Below are 15,818 nucleotides of genomic sequence, written 5' to 3' on the forward strand. Positions count from 1 at the left end.
GTAATTATTCAGGATCCATCTGAATGATATTTGAAGAAGTACAAATGGAAGAGTCACTATCTTGAGATTTTCAGTTGAACTGACTCATCCTTAAAGGAATTAGCTCCACTAAACAGACAATTAAAAGTACGCTACTGCCATTTTTATGAGAAGAACATGGTAAACAAACAAAACAAAGAAGTAGCTGGTTCACTTTTTGAGCTACTTCACACCGGACAACAGATAATTCTACCTCTTTAAAATAAATATGCCAAAAAGCTGATGCAGGTAAATGTTTCTCTAAGGAGATGGTAGGGATACACAACGGCTATGATTTTGGCATGGAAATTTTTAGTAAATTTCATGGCAGAGATGCAAGGGGGAAAAAAAGTTAAATCATGGAAAGGTCACCAAATAATGTCATTGGCATAATTCTTGCGTATGCTGACGTAAGTGAAGGTGCTGAAAGATGAGGCTCAGGGGGGAGGGGTCTGTGTTGGAGAGCAAACCCACCCTGCTCCAACCCCACAGCAGCAGCTCCTGCTCCATGGGGTTGGGTCTGGTTCCCTGCTCCAGGTGTTGTGACCTTGGTGTACGGGGTTGCAGCAAAACTCAGGTTTGGCCCATCCGTCCCTCCATAGATGGACCAGAAGGGTGGACTGGCCAAACCGGAGTAGTGCTGCAACCCCGTCCACCAGGTCTCAACGCCACTCGGTTTGGGGGCCTAACCAAATGCGTTTTTACAGCCACCATGTCCTGCATGACAAAATCATAGCCCTAGATATAACTACAGTATATTTTACTGCTTGAATGCCTTGGCTAGTGGAAACCTGAGGATTGCATCACACTGTGAATTCATATACCTCACAGTGATGAACCAAGGTGTTACTTCTTCTCTTTTTGTTTTTTTACATTTCAGATATTTAAATATTTCGGACAATCCTAGCCTGTGATGCTCAAGTGCACTAATGGGAGAAGAGGATAGAAGGGAGTTTCTCCTCTACAACACATACATCAGAGCAACAGAAGAGGGGAGGAGTGTAACATAGTACTTAAGGCAGCACTAAGGCCCCAATTCAGCAAAGCATTTAAGCACGTGCTTTAATGCTTTGCTAAATTGGGATGAGCTTCTGAATAGGGCCTGAAAAGGGAAACTGCTACCTCCAAGGCTGTGCATTAGGGACCAAGGGTATGTGGTCTGCCTGCTTCTGATGTGACCCTGGCTCCCAGAACGTATACAGCAAGTACACAGCAGGGACTAAGTGAGAGTGCATGCTATTCCTTTATAAAGATCCATTCACATCCCCAGTGAAGCCACTGACTTCACTGAGAGATGGGTAGGGCCCTCCGGGACCAGTGAGGTATGCCTCACCACATATGTTCTTCTCCACCGCACCCAGCTGCCCTAAGCAATGCTATCCTGTGCCAGCAGGACAGGTATGGTGCCAGAGTTGCTCCCAGCATTACTCTGCTCCTCCCCTTACTGAACATGTCTTCAAATAGTAAAGACAGGATTTTGTCCTTAGAAGTTACTGGAAAAAATAGTAAATTGCGAAGAAAACTGCTACAATGATTATGCTGGCAAGACTGACTTGATGGGAAAAATAAATTAAATTTATGTAGCATTCTGGGGTGATGCTGCATGTTTAAATTGTCCGTGTGTGTGCATGTGTACACATTTATACAATTCTACAAACGTTAAGAAACAAGGAGCTGAAAGACTCAGTGAAAGCAAAACCCGATGGCACTTTAGTAACCATCTTTTATAAATATCAGCACTGTGTAAATATAAATTATAATGAACAAAAATAAGGCACTAAAGCGAGGGAGCTAACTGTATGGAGAAAGGGCTCTACTCCTTTGGAATTTCAATCACATATTCCCATTTTATTTTAAATTTCTAATCATGACAGAGCAGATCTGAAAAATAGCTAGAACTCGCAAGTCCCAAAAACAAGTAATCTCATTTTAAACTACAAAGTGCAATCATTACAATATTTACTGAAATTGCTTTCATGGAAACAATGAGAAAACATACCAGATATTTTAAAAAATTAATCCAACTTAATTGTCGCTGTTTCTCATGAATTCAACAAGAGCCTAGGCAACAATAATATTTAGAATAAATATTTTGTCTTATGGGAATAGCATTTTCACTCAAACTGACTACACAATATCAATTAAAGTAACAAAGATCAGATACGGAAAATCCAGATACTGAGTTAAAAGTGAATCTGTGCTTCACTGAGTATTGTTTTGTGTAGAAATATTTATATTATTCTTTTCCGTTTTATTAGAAAGTCTCTTTCAGGATATTACATCTCTTTTTCCTTAACCATTTTGAGCTAATTAAAATTCTGAAAAGAGTCAAAATGTCTTAGAAAACACTCCAAAAGCACAGACAGCATGAAGAGAAAAATATTTCAGTCTGAAGTAGCTTTGTAGACAGATAAATAATTGGACTATCTCACAAGGATTCCAGACTACGTACATAGGCAATATATCCTCACCCGTTTAAGAAAAAACTGGAGGACCTGGAATGCACAAATAAAATCAGTGACACAGAAGTATAGTAAGTTTCTACGTAACACACCAGCTCTTCCAAGTGAAAACCACTTTGTAGCAAAACACAAGAGGTGTGGTTATGAAAGGCCATTGTAAGTGAGCCAAAATCTGTAGAGAGCAGTTTTGTAAGCTGTTGAGCACCATACCCGCAAATGTAATAAGGGGCCAGAATATGCATAAGTGGTCAGTGAAAATGTACAACTCTTTGACAAGTTGAGATGAAGCCCCTACTGCCACAAAATTTTCAAATGGCTCCTCTGTTCTTGGAACGTCATGAACACATTTTTATAATGTACCGCCAAGGTTCATATGGCAGCAGCAACTTGCTAGGTCTTTTCTATAGTAAGGTATGTTTTATTTCCAGTTTCATACATAGTAAACTGGGTTTTCCCAACTCCTCCCATATTTCTGTAGACCTGCCCCCCGCACCTCAACTGGTGCTGTTTGCTGCTGTTTTGTGGATCCTCTGTCTTGTGCTGATTTTGTTAGCTGGGGTACGGTATCGGTAACAGGGCACTGGTTTGGGGGCATATGTACATACCTCCCAGTACACCTGTTACAGCCCTTAGGCCCTTTAAAACTGGGAGCTGCAGTTGCAGGCCACATGCTTTCTCATAGTTATGTGCCTTGCAGGAAATCACATATTGGGCTTCCTGCTTCTTAGGCAGAAGAGTAGACAGGCAAGACTCAGGATCAGGGAAGTCTTAGGGCTCACCGCAGTCGTTAGAAAGGGCAAATAAAGAGGAAAGGGTGCATCCTTTTCATTGCCAGCTAGCAAAGCCTGAGGCGGTTGGTATTTTGTGTTTATTCGATTTTGTTTTGCCTCTTCCTTTATTTAAATAAAGCCAACCCTGCAGGAAGGGTCTTGGACTAAAAGCTTTATTCTACTTTCCCAGCCAGTTAGCTTGCTGCTGGCTTACAGTATCATACCAAATAAGGGGCTTGGGGCACTGCTTGGGTTTTTGAGACCTGGCTTGTAATGCACTGCTTTGCTTTTCATCATTCTATTGCATGCAAGCTGCAGGAGCATGGAGCCCTGTGCAATTAAGAGATCATACCAGGACTAGGTGGCACTCCTTAGCTGAAACATTAACATAACTATTATTAGCAAAATAACAAACAACTCAGTCTGCAATTATAGTGGGTTGTACACAAACCTCAGGGTGTGCAAAAAGGTACAAAGTCAAAAACTGAGTGCCTCCAACACCCAACAACCTACACAGGGCAGAATCCTTATCAAATGATCAGATCACTTCATAATGTGTTCCATTTATTCATAATTTGACCTCTTTTGCCCAATGTTGTATCTTTTAAATTCGTATCTCAAGGGTTTTTTGTTGTGGTGGTGGTGGTGTTTTTTGTTTGGTGATAAAGGAATGATTTCCCCTTATCTCTTCTACACAGTCACCCTGGGTATTAAAAGTTCTTCCAGTAAGTACTACAGCTAAAATGGAGAAGTAAAGATGGAAGGTTTAGCTGCAGGTTGACTCAGTTGAGTGTTGCTGGGTTTTGATTAGGCTTAATCACTGGTTATGGTAATTTGTATGGAAGGCTGGATATGTAAGATTCCATCCTTGCTTTTACAACACAGCAATATGTATGACCTTACAGCTTTACTGAAGGCATTATTTTCTTATTTGTTTTCATGATGAATAACAACATCAGAGTTTACAAAAAATTACTCATTTGATGCATCTCAGAAATGATGGCACTTGAGACAAACTAGGGTCAGACATATCATGTTAACATATCACTAAAGTGGGAGCACGAATGACCTGGAGAAGAGATGTAGGTCTCCCTCATCTTCTAAACCACTGTCACAACTTTTGTGCCTAATCTTTTAAAGGTTTTAATACCCAAATCATACTGAAAGCACCTTATTCTATTGTAACAGAATATGACCCGTGTGAGCACCTGCGTGTGGATGCAGAGGCTGATGTTCACACATTAACAGCTGGATGATTTAAACTGTTTTTAAAGGAATATCAAAAGGCATAAGATCAAAGCAAGGACTATAAGCCAAATTTTGCTCTCGTTACACAGCTGTAAATCTGAAACCACTGACTTGATGCAATTATTCTAGCTATGTGTGTGTATATATTGCTCCATACAATATGACAAAAACAAAACCCTAAATTTTCTATTGAAATTTCTATTTATTTTCTACAGAAAAAAATCTGTCCAAGCAATGGAGTTGAAATGCATTCTCTGGCAGAAAATTAAACCTTGATATGATCCATCCATCTCAACTGTGACAGTACATGGCATTCCCATGTAATCAAGCTGGAAAGTATGGGACCCCTCTATACTATAGTATATGCATCTGTAAACAATCAGTCTCTATTTATTACACTCTTAGTTTGACAGACAAGCCACTTGACTGAGACAGCGTTCAAGTGATCAGAATTGTTTTCCATTATTGCCTTTCTTGCTGGTTACTAAATTAAACACTAAATTAAACCATATAAGTCAATGGAAAAACTTCCAAATGCTTGCTCTGAGTACTGAACCAATAAAAATTCAGCACCATTATCATTTACATTAATCCAAGATGGTGGCAACGATTTCTGCTGGAGCTCAGCTACTGGCTGAGACAAGCTCACGTGACCTGTGCAGCTAAAATATAAAAGCCTCGGTTGAGGCAAGGCTTTTAAAGGGTAAAATAAAAACGCACAGATGTTGGAGATTTTATGGCATAGGGAAAACCTGTGTTGATAAACGTAACTTCTAGCAGGCAATAATGTCCCATTGTCAGTAACATTAACACCCCACCAAGCACGAATATTCCCCTCTGTACTTCATCCTCAGCCAGCATACATCCAACCATACATATTTAAGTGTAACAGTTTTCTCCAGTGCTTGTCTCTTAATTCCTAAGAATACAAGGTATCGAAAGTAGATTAGATATTCCTTCTCTTAAGGGCACACTATGAGCAAAGAAGACTTTACAGATCTGCCACATTCAGGCTACAGAGAGGTGTGCACCAAGAAGATGTCTCAGTCCTCTGCCTGCCACTCCCTTGCAATGTGAGGTGTGGCTTAGGGCGCAGAGTGACAGAAATCCAGGGCAGTAGCTGTGCAGGTTCACTGAATTTAAACCCCACTTCCCCACCTTCAACATGGAGGGCATAAGCAAAGGCCCCAACCACTACTACAGACTCTAGGGTGTTGTAGCTGCTCACCACCATATCTGCAGGCTGAGGGCAGTAGGGCAAGAATCGTTTCCTCCCTGGCCTCAGAGAATTAGCCTTTGCTTGGGAATATTAGCATTTGTCTTCAGGTTAATTTAGCACCCACACTGCTAGAGACTGAAGTCAGCACAGTCAAGCAGCAGGAAAAAGCATTCCCACATTTTCTTGCAAAGGTGCCCCAACCCTATTCCAGAGGTCCCATTTTGAAGTCAGGAAGAAAGTAGTTCCATTTCCATGCCTGGCCTCTCTGCTGAAACTGCCAACAAGGGTGCCACTTGAGATGGTGGGTTTTGCCCACAAGAAATTAGACTAAGGCTTTGTCTACACTACAGAGTTATGTCGATACAACTACGTTGCTATGGGATATGGAAAATCCTCTCCCATTAGCGACACAGTTATACCGACCGAATTCCTGGTATGTCAAAGACATAGCTACTGCCTCTCGGGGAGATGGAGTACCTATGCTTCCTGGAGAAGCTCTCCCGTTGGCATAGGTACAGTAACTTCTCACTTAACATTATCCTGGTTAACGTTGTTTCGTTATTAGGTCACTGGCCTATTAGAGAACATACTCCTTTAAAGTCCTGCAATGTTCCCTTACAATGTCGTTTGGCTCCCCCTGCTCAGTGCTCCTGCTGGGGACCAGGTTGGGGCATGGGGGCTTCTCCGTTCTGCACACTTGGCATTTCAGTCAGGGAGTGGGCAAGCCCCCACACCCTGACCCCGCTCCCTGGCAAGAGCACCGGCTGAGTGGAACAGGGCAAGCCCCCGTGCCCCCACCCCACTCTCCAGCAAAATACTAGCAAAATACATATAGGATGCTACTGGTGACTTGGTGGTGGTAATCTTTTTCATCCATGTATACAGATCTCATGCTCCTCTCTCCAGCTCATCTCCCTCCCCCACTGCAACTAATTCACTGTGGAGGTAGCAACATAGTACACCTCTACCCTGATATAACGCGACCCGATATAACACGAATTCGGATATAAAGCGGTAAAGCAGCGCTCCGGGGGGGCGGGGCTGCGCACTCCGGTGGATCAAAGCAAGTTCGATATACCGCGGTTTCACCTATAACGCGGTAAGATTTTTTGGCTCCCGAAGACAGCGTTATATCGGGGTAGAGGTGTATTTGGCAACACATTATCTTTAAAAAATCAGGATCTTTGTTTTTTCTTTGCTAACATCAGGCCACGATTTCCTAGTCAGGTATTTTATTACACACTAAAATCCTAATGTTAATCACAAATCACTTCAGATGTATTAGTAACATGTTTATCAGTCACTGTCGGGAATCAGCTGTAGATCATGAAGTCAAATGAACATAACTTGTCCACCACTTATATTTTAAGCAATACAAACTGCATCTGAAGGGGCCCAGTCCTACAGTAAGTAAAATTCCTATTGACTTAATTAGGAGTTTTCCCCTGTATCAGGACTGTAGAATTAGACACAAAATAATAAATGAACACATTGCATGTTTTGTGCGCCATTCTTTATCAAAGTACTGTGAAAAAGTCTACATCCAAATGCTTTGACAGGTAGAAGAAAAAGTCATTCTTCGAAAGCTACATGTAGTTTAAATGAGTCTTTGCCATATTTATGGCCTCTGTTATGCAGGTCAAACTAGATTACTGTAATGGTGGCTTCTGATCTTAACATTTATACTGAAATCCTGGCTCTATTGAAGTCAATGGCGAAACTACCATTTACTTCAAGAGGGACAGGGTTTCACCTATGAATCTATCATTGTAGTATTTTTCTTTTTAAAGAACCATTTTTGTCTCTCCCGGGCACACAAAAAATTGCCTTTGATCTTACAAATGTAAATGATCACATCCTTTTGTCAGAAAGTGAGGGTGATTATCTTATGTTGAGGTTGTTTTCACACATAAATTGTGGTGACATACAAGTACTGCAGTATTTCAAAATAATCCCCTGCACCAAGATGCTAGAAATTATTTTCACACATAAAATGTATTATGGTTGTGGTTCCGCTCTGAAAAGTGACTGTGTTAACTGGCACCATCTTATTCAATAGATCTGTTCCCTTTGTTTATTCAGAGTCCTATCAGCATATTTTAGTCACCAAAACTTTATTTTTACACTACTATTTACTCCTCCTTGCTGTGCATCTCTGGAGTTCTAAAAGAAACTGAGGTGGATTCTTTTTTATGCAACATTAACACAATTGTTTACTCGGTTCCAATTCTGGGGTCAGTCAGTGACAACTGATCATACTAGTTGAAGGCAAGGGGCAGGGGTTATACCGGTGTCACTCAGGACCTAGCTCACTTGGTAGAACCTTCGTTACTGTTCATGTTTGTGAGGAAAAAATATTTGACTTTCAGATCCCAGGATAACTTCATAGCACTTTTACTTAGAAAAATAGGTTTACTTGTCATCTGAACTGGAAGTCATTGAGAGACAATAACCATGGAACTCCACAATACATAATATTATCAGTCACTTTTCCAAGCAGACCTGCACTAAAAAAAGCTTTGCACTATATTATAAACACAGTTAATACCCGTCACCAAGATATGTTCTACTGCATATTGGCTTTTCTCTATAACTAAATATTATCACATCTTGCTGTCAAAGAAGGGTATTCCCAATTATTATTTCAGAAATAAGTATATTTCAATTTTAAATGTTTCTTTACCAGCCATGACATTTCTATCCAACAAAGTCATATTTGTTTTGTGGCTGCATTTGAGCTGAATCAAAAATAAAATGCACATGACTTAGTAGTATGTTTTATTTTGATACCATCATTAAAATGATATACAGTAAATTTAGTTTTATAGCTAACAATTTTTAAAGTCCCTAATGCATTATTTTAGCAAATAATCCCATTGTATACAAATTAATGTGCATGTCTACAACAGTGCTGCAGTTAATGTCGGAGCATCAGTTTATTTACAATGGGACACACCACACATTGATTTTGTTTTAAAACAACTCCAAACAAAACCCAGGAACTGCAGAAAGGAGTTGATTTTTATTTAAAATAATGACAACATTGAGATTTATAAGGTAAAATAGGCAAAATAACACTGCCAATAAAGGCTTATTTTAAGATCTAGAAATTCTGATCATGTCCCTTTAATTTTTTTTTTTAAACAGAAAGCCTCTGCTAAAAATAAACATTACTGTATGCAAAAACTGCCTATTAAAAATCCTATTTTAAAACATTTAAAATGTTATTTTCTATTATTACATTGTAGGCAGTATCATCTTCCACAACATATAATGGGGAATTTCTTTGAGATTGTTAAATATCTCCAACATACTCTATTCATAACATACTTTGAGAGAAAGTATTGTGCCCAGTTCTGCAAGTCCATCACACATGGAAGTCTCACTGACTTCACCATGTGGTCTGAAATGACAAGCTTGCAAAATTGGGCCCATAACGTTATTGCAGCCTTAATGGCTAGAAAATACATTATTATAAAATTTCCAACACATGATCATATGATATCTGATAGAATTTTCCGGCTAACTGAAAATATGTCTGAAACAAGCACTAAACCAAAAAGAGTTAGTACAAATTAACAGAAATTATTTGCTTCCTGATCATCCACCTTTGAAAGACTGACAAGGATTTGTAGCTTTCTGTTTGAACAGGATCAATCCCTTTCTATTTTAATTTTACACCACTGGGTTACTGTTACATGTCAGCTGACATCATAGTTTCAATTCCCTTTAGCTCTTTGTTTAAAAAAAAAAGCTAAACTATATAATGCAAATTATCTAGCTTCTTTCCTGTGTAATTCTTTATATAGAATTTATGATAATCTTGTTTTAAAAAAACACTTTCTGCAACATTCAAGCATGGACTCCTCTTACATCAATATAGTAATTAAAGTGCACCTTTCAAAAAACAATGTACAACCTTTTTTTCTTTGGCAGCTCATATAAACCAGAAAGATTTCTGCCAATGCCAATATAATATAGGTACAGTACCATCTACCACGGTTGTACTCAAGTGAACTTGTATTTTAAAACAGATAGTGCTCAGGAACTGAAATATTTTTATAATTCCTTTTTGAGGGGCTGATGTTTTTTGGATATTGGAAAGTGGCATTTTATGATTCACTATAAACTTCTTATAATGGAAAGGCTGTCAAAAGTATTTTAACTAAATAAAGCTTCTACTAAAGAAACAAAAATCAGATGCAGTAAAACACACCCAAAATATTCACATAACTAGTTATGGTTTGTATATCATTCTAAGGAAAACGAGAACTGGCACTGAGATTTGATCTACACAACAGTTAAATTGGTGTGGACACAGTTATAACAGCATGAAGGTAACTTAGGCCAGGTCTACACTACAGACTTCGGCCACCACAGTCGCACAGCTATGTTGGAAGGGTGAAAACAGACGTGATTTCTACTGGCATAGATGTTCTGGAAGAAGCCATTAGTGTAGATGCAGCTAGACCCGCAAAGCTGAGCTTTTATCAATATAGCTTGTTTCACTCATGAGGAGCGGTTTTAGTAAACTGGTACAAAGCGCAGCTTTGCCAATATAGCTGCATCCACAATATGAGAGCTTTGTTGGTATAGTATGCTGATTGTCTTGCACTGGTACAACACTCCTAGTGCAGACATGGCCTTATATAGCTTATTCCTGTAAATTAAAGAGAATAAACTGTACCAATATAAGCACCTTTATACCAGTGTAACTGCATCCACATTTGCAGGCACTGTACCATTTTATCTATACTGATATAGTTAAAGAGGTAAAAAAAATTGTGTATAGACATTACCTGTGGGGCCCATTTAGAGAAAGTATAGAAAAAATGCTTTCAACAATGGTAAATTTAGAAATCAACTAAAAATAAAAGGCCATACTTTCAACTATGCCTTCAATTCTGTGCCTGGAAAAACGTGAAAAAAATATACGTCCAAAGCAGCATGAACAAATATAGATGCACAAACAATGTGGTGGGCATAAACAGTTGTTATCCAGACTCCACTCTCATTATAGCAGTATGATGAGATCAGAAACTCAACATTTTTGCAGGTGCACAAATCAGAAGCAAATTAAATTAAGGCCTTGCATCCACATGCAGTCTTATATTTAGGCTATATATGAGGGTGAATATTAAATCACATGGTAAACAAAAACGTTAACATAATTTTAACTTGACAGTCATAATTATTTAGAATATTTTTATTTCTTCTGATTACTTCATATTAGGAGTCATGGAAACACGGGCCAGAATGTTCCCACCCATTTTAATAATTGTGGGAAGGGTTTTGGGGGATCTAAAACAGAATAAGGAATATTTTGCAAAGATATCATTGTGGTTCCATTGTATATGTAAACAGAGCTAGTGGTCTCACAAATGAACAGGTGCATGTTGACACTATTGGCACTAACTGGTGGCAGCCTTGTGCCCTCTCAGTAAAAAAGCCAAAAAATGGATGTGGTTGGACAGAAACATGTTTTTAACCCATTAACAGTCCTTCCAGGTCAGAGTTAAGGTACACTGGCAGGTTAGCATGGGAAAACTTGTAATACTTATACTTGCATGGAATTTTTACTCTCGGGCTGTCAATCCAGTACTTTACATAAATCCTAAATTCACTAAAGAAAGACAAAAGGAGCCCTTATCAAATATTCCTTTTTTATGTTGTTGAAATAGAACAATTCCTGAAAATTGCTTAATAAACATATTAATATCAGCAATGATGAAAGAAAGACTACAAGACTCTTATTTGCTGTTTGCATCCTTTAGAGAGACATTGCTGGTTTGAAATTACCCTAAGATAATTTCGGACCTACCATAATGAAAAGTAACACCCAAGATGAATATAACTGAAAGACATTAGTGTAAAATATTGTTTAGTTTGTGTCTTTAGACAGTTTACTGTTTCCCCTGTAGTACCAGATAGTCAGTTCCTCCTTTCTGAAAAGACTTTTATAAACTTAAACAAGCGAGCAAAACAATCATTAAAATAACTATTCGTGATTTTTTTTAAATTCAGAATACACTATTTAAAGGATTTCTATCAAAACCAGGATTTTTTAAAATCAGTTAAAAATTAAGTTGCCCGTGTCTCTTTAAATTAAAAGCTTGCAAGAATCAATTATTTTAATGACAAAATCTCCTGGCAACTTGTCCTATATTAATCGAGTAGAAAAGGTATGCAGTCTCTGCATACAACACTTCCTTTCAATTCTCCCAAGAGGGAGTACTTAATTTTGTAAAAGACTATAACCCATCAAATTTAATAACAGTTATGCATATCCCTTGTGAGGAGAACGGACCTTTACAACTACACTTTCATATTCACTTTTTCTGGAAAGAAGAGGTGAATTAGACTGAATAGAACATTCTTTCCTCTATATCCTGACAAGGACACTACCATGAAGATGTATCTGATTTAAGTCATAACTCAATCCAACTGTAGAAGGTTAGCATGCAGGCCTGACCGTTTTATCTTGAACTGAAATTCATGTGCAAACTCAAATAAGAATCATGTGGAAGAAGTGTCATCCATACTCCTCCACTTCCAGGGCTGGACTGATAGCCATCAATATACAGAACCACAGTTTGTTACAACACTCTACCATCCCACATACTGAAGTCTGAAAGTTTGATGACCTGCCTTATTTCACAATACTTTACATCTCACATAGCTAATCTTATCAATTTGCCACCTAGAGTAATACTATTTAACAGTAGGCATTTTCCCCTAAGAAGGAAAATTACAGTATTAAGTATTACAGTATTTAGCAACCACTTCTGCCAGACACAGAGATTCCATATTCCAGCTGCCATTCCCAAAATGGTTAGATTCTAAATTAATATCAAGAACTGTCCTTGTTAATGAGTCAGGAAGAAAACACCAATATGGTACTTGTCACTTTCACTTTTGCTTAAAGTCAATTTGCAATCATTCCTGCTAATAAAATAAATAAATAACCAACCAACCCTGGTAAAATGAAAGCTTGATTATACAATAAACTTTATTTTCTTAAAATCAATAGGCACAGCCTATAAATATTAACAGTGACATCACAGAGTTATTAAAATAAATACATTCAGCTAGAAACAGTAAACCAAAAGCTACAAAAGAATGTGCCACCGGTAATCTAAACACAAATTTAGTGCCAAACACTCAAGCAGACATATGCACCTACCATTATTCAGCAAGAACCACATGAATGCATATGGTTCTCTATTTTGTCTTCATAGTAACAAGAAGGTTTGTAAACAGATCTCACATAGGAGGAAATCTAGTCACTTGAGAATTTAAAAATCTGTCCTTGTGGAGACCAGTTTTGTATAAAATAGGATTTAGTTGTGTTAATATGTGACTGAATGTCTTCTACTTCAGCCCAAATTCTGTTCTCATTTCACCTCATAATACCAACAGAATTGAAACATGTCACTGTAGCCAGAACTTATTCCTGTCACTTTTGATAACCATCAGTAAATGCTATAAAAATGTATATTTCATGATGTTAAACACTTGGGAAGATTTCATCAGTGATGTCAAAATTAATGATACGTTGATTTTGTAGCACATCAATATCATTTACACAGGTGAAAACCAAACCAACCTAGAGTTCGTTTACAGGAATAAAAATAAAAACCTAAGTGCAAAAATCAGCTCTGTGCGATAAATAATCTGCATTTTCATTGTTAACAGTTTTTTTTCTACATTAGGCAAAACAACAGAAACCATGTGGAAGATATCAGATCTTCCAATTCCCAAAGTTTCAGAAGCGACTCCTAACTTCAAAGACGAAGAGAAATTTAAAATATAATTGTAAAGGACTCTGTAAGATAATGTAGAAGTGATGATGTATGTTTGTATACTGCAAACATAGTAGGCAAAGAATCTGGCACCTTAGTTGTGTTAAGCTAACATGTTTACATGTCATTTTCATTATCAAAATACATATGACTCAATACCATGTCCTTACATTAATCTAAAGATTAGATTCCTGTTGAAGTCAATGGGAGTTTAGCCGGAATAAATAGTTAAGAGTTGGGCCCATTCTCTGCTTTTGTTCATTGGTAGACCACTTGTTCTTTCAATTTAATAATTATTATTATTTACTTTACCCTACAGTAGCACCAGAACCAAAATCTGGATCAGAGTCTCCTTATGCTAGATGCTGATGTAAATGATGGGGTCTGCCCAAAGAGCTTAATACAATAATGATTATTTGTTTTCTCCTTTGCAGGCCAATTTATTTACTCCCTCCATCATAAACCACAACACAGATTCATTATAAGATCAAGGTATTAAAAAAATTAGTATCCTTGACTCTTTGTGCACACAACTTTGACTACCACTAGTGAGGTATGTAATTATCCAAATTCTAATACTTAAACTTGTTCTATCTCAAAAGGAGACAAGAACAGAAATTGTTGAAAGAAATGGAGCTGAATGGCATTTTCCAAGAGTTTCACCTAAATTTTTAATTAAAACTTCTTACTGTAAGGACATGATTAACATTTCAAGTTTTTAGCCTTCTTGATTAGTATAATTTTTCTTGATATAATAAAAATAAAATAATACTTTGAATATTCCAGTCAATAGATTAGAAAAATATTGAGTTCTGTGGCAAATTAGAGTCAGGCCCTTCCCCTCCCCCCCCCCCCCAGCATAATCATTTATGTGAGGGCAAAACTGAATTAGATTCCAGTAGCACAAGGGAACAATAAGAAAACTGAACAATTCACATTACCATTGTAATGGAAATAATGGAAACAAACCCATGAAGATAGGCTTAGGCCTTGCTAGATGAGGCTTTTTATTATATCAGTTGCACTAAAATGATTATTCTACATGTTCTGCAGAATAATAGATCCTAAGTATATTAAACAGAACAGAAATAGCAGCTCCTTCCTCTCTGCTTCAGGTTCTCATTTGTAAAACGGGGATAACAACATTTACTGTACCTATTTCTCAGGGATGTTGTAAGCAGGGAATGGTGAATGTTTGTGAAGCACTTTGAAAATGTAAAGAACCCCAGACAGTAAATGTGAAGTAATACTAGCCAAACTAAACCTGGGATTTCCCCTCCAAACCTCCAAATATTATTTCCCCATAATTACAGAGGTAATATATTCCAAGGAAACCTGTGAGAAACAACTTGAAGAATATCCCATCCTTCCTCCTTCACAGCACAGAGCTCCCTGAAGGACTAATATCTGGTTGCACATTAAGACTCCCCCCGTACACATACATTGTAGCGTAGATGTTTCAAGGTGGGGTCTCACATATAACAAACATGGATGTGCCTGTTACATAATCAGATGCAGCCAGACCATAGACACCAGTTATATAATAAATTCATTTCTGCAGTGACAGCCGCCGCTCCCCCTCCCCTTGCAAGCTGACTTCCAGCCTCCCTCCCCCAAGGGAACAATGGTCTGTTTAGAATGTGCAAAAGCAGAGCGAGCACATCTGCTTTGATGGCAGCAGCAGCAGGCAGAGCCCCTTGTTAACCCCCTTCCTGTGGCTTTTACACGTCATGGAACATTCCCGGAACGGGCCAACGTTCCACCCACTTCAGGGAACAGGCATCAAGGCGCAGAGCGCAGCACAGCCCCGCACACGCATCCAGCCCCCGCCACCTCCAGCCCGGGGCGCACACGCGCGCCCCCCCGCCCCCCCATATACGCACAAGGACAAGTCAGCCGCGACAGCCAGCTGAAGCGTCCACCAAGCCACCGTCCAGCCCCTGGGGTCATTCCAGCGGCAACCCCCCCTCTTCCATGCAACCCCCTGCCCCTCCACCGAGCGTCTGCGTCCCACTCCCACCCCCCACCTTGCCATCGGGAGCCCAGCGTGAGAGCCGAGCAGCCGTGTCCCCTCCTGCGTGTCTCTCCTTAGTAACCATGCCCATTCTTCGCCACAGGAGGAGATTACGCAAGGCAGCCTGCTCCTAATCTGCATACACTTACATGCTGGGTATTCCCCACATTTCCTAACAGCGGGCCACTAACAAAGACCTCCCCCCCCCCCCCCCAGTGCAATTAGAGGGGAACGGTTCCCAGCATCCAAGGGAAAACGGGCCGATGATCGCAACAAGCTCAGCAC

At 38.9% G+C, this 15,818-nt stretch overlaps 1 protein-coding gene across 7 annotated transcripts in view; it reads right to left on the reverse strand.

The window, feature by feature from the left end:
• Nucleotides 1–15,818, reverse strand: part of HIVEP2 (HIVEP zinc finger 2) — a 156,888-nt gene that overhangs the window by 140,008 nt on the left and 1,062 nt on the right. Inside the window, exon 1 of one of the 7 annotated variants that reach the window (XM_065590299.1) lies at nt 15,547–15,794. The exons of the other annotated variants lie outside the window; for them this stretch is intronic. The gene's annotated coding sequence lies outside the window, so the exon portion shown is untranslated. Of the gene's footprint in view, nt 1–15,546; nt 15,795–15,818 lie in introns of those variants that run through there. 7 annotated transcript variants of the gene reach the window in all.

This window comes from Chrysemys picta, chromosome 3 (assembly GCF_011386835.1).
Source record: "Chrysemys picta bellii isolate R12L10 chromosome 3, ASM1138683v2, whole genome shotgun sequence".
Taxonomy (NCBI): Eukaryota; Metazoa; Chordata; order Testudines; family Emydidae; genus Chrysemys; species Chrysemys picta.